We start from the raw sequence: 5,516 nt of genomic DNA, 5'->3' as shown, positions 1-5,516 counted from the left end.
CGAGAAACAAAACATAAAAGTCGATTTTGGAGCCCAATCCTTCTGTTGCGCACGCATTTCATAAACTTTCATTTATTTTTGTATGTAAAAAATTTAGTATTCATATATCGCACAAGAGACAATAAAAAAACAAATTATTGTAGTATATGTCTCCAAGTGATGTCTCTAGATGACATAAAAAGGCTTAAAGCCTCCCTTATTGCCCTTGCTCTAAAAGGCGAGCACCCCAATCTCCCTGCGACCCCCTGTTGCCGTGCTTTTCCCTCCCACCGCATTAGCCCTGTTGCTAGGGGTGTAAATGGTATGGATAGTATCTGTTCGTATTCGAGTTTGAATTCGTTTAAAGGGGTTAATATTTTTCCGTATCAGAGTCCAGATATTTAGTATCGGACATAGTATCCGAATCTGAAAATAAAATTTAGATTTTTGTGATCTCGATATCCATTTATATCTTACCCGACAAATTTGATACCATATTACCATCTGTACCCAATTCGAATCCGAGAAGAATAGTAACTATCTATATTCGTATCCATAGGTATCGCATCACCTCCTGCCGCGCCTCGGCCCCTGCGGCCTCCTGTCTCCTTCCTGCTCATGAGGTAGCAGGAGCCCAAGCGCCCAGGTCTCCCCAGCACGCCCTACCCTGCAACCGCTCTCTCCTGCTAGGCCACTCGCCTACCTGGTCTTTCGCTAGCCAAATCCGTACGCCAAGGTCCTCCTCCACCGCGGATAAGCCCTCAAACGGAACACCCTCCCTCTTCTCTAATCTCTATGTCCTCCCTCCTCCTCCACTCGCTGTGGTTTTCCCACACCCTGAATCGCAGCGGCCGGACATACCCTCCAGTGGACATGGGCCAGGATGCCCCCGAGTGTTTGGGATTAGGTCCCCAACAAATGATGTAATGCCCGTATTTTTCTTTATGTCTTGCAAAATCTGCTGAAAATCCCTTGAAAATTTAGATCTGTTAAACTCAAATCGACCCTTGAGCTTTTACAAACCTAGCACTAGCTTTTGGCTGTTTAACTAGTACTGTTTTCTGTGTCTTGTGAAAATCAGCAACTAGCCCTCTATTGGTGTTTCTTATGCTCAATAGAATATGATGCATTCCGCAAGCGTACAGAATTACCGATGTAGCACTTCACCTTGGAGTATTCCAAGATATCGTAAAATTCCTCGGGGAAGTACTATGGATAAAGAGTAGCAGAGAATCAAATGATAAACTTTACTATTGATATCAACCGGCAAACTTAGTAGGGGTAAGCCAAAAGGATAATTGGGATAATGGCCATGCAATGAATGTCTGACACAAGAGACTCTAAACCTTAGACCTATAAGCAGCTGGGAGGACAACGAACGAGAAAACTCCTAAAACAGTTCTAAACTATTGATCTAGCCTTAGTAGAGTAGACCTTGCCTCTAACTAGCTATCAGGGACCAAGAGCTTATGTTGGCAGCATCACGGAAGGACTTAGAAAGAGTTGAGAAGGGAGTCCAATGGCAATTGACTATTACTGCTATGAAAATGTCCGAACGTGGTGGACTACAAGAGACGGACATGGCTGTCACTAGCAGCTACTTACCACATAGTTTCGTGGGGTGGAACACACTTCATGCTAACAGTAAGCCCAAGCACTACATCCATACTCGGCGTTAGGATTTCTCTTGTGCTCGACAAGAGAAATCCCTCTCAACCTAGAGAACTGACTTGAGCCCCCAAGTCCGAGCAAGAAACCTGCAAGCTAAGACCTGGATAAACACAAAAGATAGCAAAGCCTAAGCTAGAGGACTATTGATATTTCTTAACTCTTACAGAGAAGTTCGTAAGCACATGGAAATATTGTTACAACACTTCACCCAGGAGTATTCAGAGTATAATAATTTCAATGGGGGAACGGGAGTATAACTGTCTTCTAACTAGGTTGCCCTATGAAAGATAAGAGATAGAGAAGCCTTAGGGTAGTGTGGTTCTTATCTAAAGGATAGGCTCAAGGAAAGATAAAATCAGGCTCTCACTCATTTACTTTGGGAATCGGCACTCACCTGGTATATCAAGCGATTCTGGTATCAAACTCTACTAACCAAGCCCGAACATGGGGGAGTTCACTAACCATGAAGTAGCTTCATAGCGGACGGACAGGGCTGTCACCACCTGCCGTCTACTGCTCTACGCCGTGGGACTTGGAGCAAACAAAGGTATTCTAAGGCCCAAACACCACATCTACGCCGTCAACTACTATTCTAGAGTACCCGCTACTAGAACGGACAATTATCCCGCTAACGAATGGGAACAGAAGAATAACTTTAACTAGAACTCACCTATAGATGAACTCGGATACATACTCAAGTTGATCGTATCCGTCGAGGTACAAATCCGAAGAGATGCCGACAAGTTCGGCTCTTCTCCGCACTTCCTCCTCACACACTCCCTAAGCAAATGGTACAAGTGGGTGGAGCCCCTCTATTCTTCCCCTCCAAATGAGTTATGTGGAATCAATTGTTCTCTTAGCTTTAGGGGGTCAGGGAGGCCCCTATTATAGCCCAAGGTGGTCGGTTCCCGCCAAAATTAATATGGAAACACGTGGGCACCGCCTTCTAGAGGATAAGTTCAAATCTCCTGCCAAGCCGCACCTGGACGGGAGCATGCCTGGGTTCGGCCGACCCTGGGGGTCGACCGAACCCCAGGTGGCACCTCCGCAACTCTGCCTTTCCTGGTTGGCTGATAGGTGGGTCCTACCCTTATCCCTTGGGTGCATTTTTCTTGGCGCGACTGTTTTCTTTTATTTGTGGGCCCTTTTTGTAAGTAAAACACAAGTAGCAATATTCTGTACCTTTCTTGTGTGTTCACTTGTGCATTCTTTTGTATTTCACCTATGGGTGCGTGCAGATCATAATTCAACAAAACTCAAGGAATTGACTAGCTATAAGCCCTATAGCTAAGTTTGGTGATTAGAATGTAATGGAAAACTACAGGAGTTGACGGTTGATTTTAACACTTAAGGACCATCAACAACACCCTTACACTTAGCCTTTTGCTCATCCTCTAGTAAAGGTTGAAGGACTAAGGTGGATGCAACTCCCTTGATGTAACCTGCATACAAGTTATTCCAAGTTTGGTCCAATCCTTGTGAATCTTTTGAGTGGCTACCATATTTCCATGGGTAATTGAAAAACAAAATGATGCAGATTTTAGGTTCCTTGCTCTTCTTGCTTGGAAACTTGGACCTTTTTATTTTCAAATAAAAGAGATAGATTTGCTCATCAAATTATTCTCCGGAGTCACTCTTTTTAATTGTGTATAATCCTCACCAAGGTAAAGTTGTTGCCTTCTTTTCTCCAACCATCTAATCAGATTTATGTGGAACTAAAGGTAGGAGTTAAAAGAGGCATGCTTGCTTTGCTTATGTTGCTAAGTGTTGGTATTTTATAACGTCTACTTTAGATACAAGGTCGTTCAACATAATTCCTATAACGGCACCATAAATGTCCATCATTGGTGCCATTAATGCCTCGACATTTCATATATCAATTACTAGAAACCAAGCTATCATGAACCATGAATCATTTCGCAAGCAGACAGAATTACCGGTGTAGCATTTTATCTAGAGAGTATTCTGGGGTGTCATTTATATTTCCGCAGGGAAGGCGGTGACTAAATTATGTAGGTAGGCAAAATGAACTAACCTCAATGGAATATTCATGTGCTTAAACAGAGGTAAGATAAATATGGATAAAAAATAGTGTGACACACAAATAAACTCAATTCTAATAAAGGTCTCTCTAATGTTCTTAAAGCATTTATACAGTTTACTAGCACTTTATACTTTGCACATGATATGGTTTGCCTCTATCTTGTTATCCCTAATACACGGGAGAACTGTGCAAATGGCTGACAAATATGACTATCTAGCCATCACAAGATTTTATAACCCTCCTACCCCCTGACAGAACGTGGAAGATTAGAAAGACACTAAACGGGGCTTTCACCACCTGCAGGCTACCTCTACAAACCGTGGGAAAGGGCGACATCCAGCAACACTTAACTAACCTAGACACCATGTCTACACTAGCAGGCAATACTCTAGTACCCTGCACGGAGCCCCCACGCTTCGAATGGACACACATCATACTAGAGAAAACATTCGAATACTGGAGCATGTAAAAATTAACTAGAATTAAGTGTCTAACCAGGCAAAGGTTATAGTAACAAAATAAACTAAGCATGAATTATATGTCTGACACCGCAGGGCATAAATCATGCAAATATAAATAACTGAAAGATAAATCTATTACATACCACCAAACATTACAAAAGAGAACTAGTAGCAACATTACAGAAGATAAACCTATTCTCCGAAGCACGTCCAAGGACCCGACAACTACTTCACCTAAACTACACTAGCCTAGAGTTACACAAGAGAGTGTTTGAGCTAGAGCTTCAACTTGGTGTCTCTATTCTTACCCCCCTCTCATATTTATAGAGGGTGCCAAGGGGGTCTCTTGATGGTTTGCAGCACTCGAAGCACCTCAAACCGACTTAAGGAAGGAGGGAGAAAGCTTCATGTCCAAGGGGGGAGGTCGGCGCTGCAGTGGGCTGGTCGGCCGACCATGGTGGTCAGCCGATGGCCCACAAGGCCCCACCGCCTCTAGCTTTCTCCTATGGCCTGACAATTGTCTCTCAATGCTTGTTCCACGTGCCTGTACCCCTGGTATGTCTGTTTGATGCTTTATGTGGGCCCTTTGATTCATGTGAGCCTATATTTTGCGCTCTGATGGGTCGACGATTTTTCCCATGTAACATAAGATGCTTTCAACCTGAATTTTAGCTCTATTTCCAACATTGTATAATTTCTAAGAGCATAGTGGGTTTATGCTTTATTTGGCATAAACATGCATGTGAAATATTCAAACTCTTAGGTTTTTTTGATCAAATTGACGCTTGAAATTGGTCTCTAACAAGCATCAACAAGATCCCCTAAGCTATCCTTTTGCTCTTCCCGAGCAAAGTAGGAGAAATCAGATTGTTGATCATAAAATCACTCTAAGTCATACTTACTTGTCATGTCAGAATTTATAACAAAGTAGCTTATCTATGAATTTTGAATAAGTTGGCTCACATACCTTTGCCTTATCCTATACTCATCCATGGGGCTTTTAGTGTTCTCTACGTCTTGAGCTGTTGAGAGTCAGAATAGTGCATAGGGCCACATTTACTTATTCAAAGATCAGCAATCCATCTGGAGGGTTTCTTTCTCTCAAAAAGATTTTCAAAAAGCAAGGTAAAGTTTCTCAAATGATTCTCTCGAATCACTCAATGTGTATATCCTTACCAGGGCAATATTTGTTTTCCTCCTTTCATGCTGAAGGGCTTTTGTGGAGCTCAAGGCAGGATATAAGAGTAGGCATACTTGCATTTCATATATTGTAAAGTCAAAGAGTGAATCCATGAAGAAACCAAATCATACAAATATGATCAAGATGTGCATGTGTATGGAATGAGTGGTCATGAACCATC

Source organism: Panicum virgatum, chromosome 3N, assembly GCF_016808335.1.
Source record: "Panicum virgatum strain AP13 chromosome 3N, P.virgatum_v5, whole genome shotgun sequence".
NCBI classification, from domain to species: domain Eukaryota; kingdom Viridiplantae; phylum Streptophyta; class Magnoliopsida; order Poales; family Poaceae; genus Panicum; species Panicum virgatum.
This window is presented reverse-complemented; position numbering follows the sequence as displayed.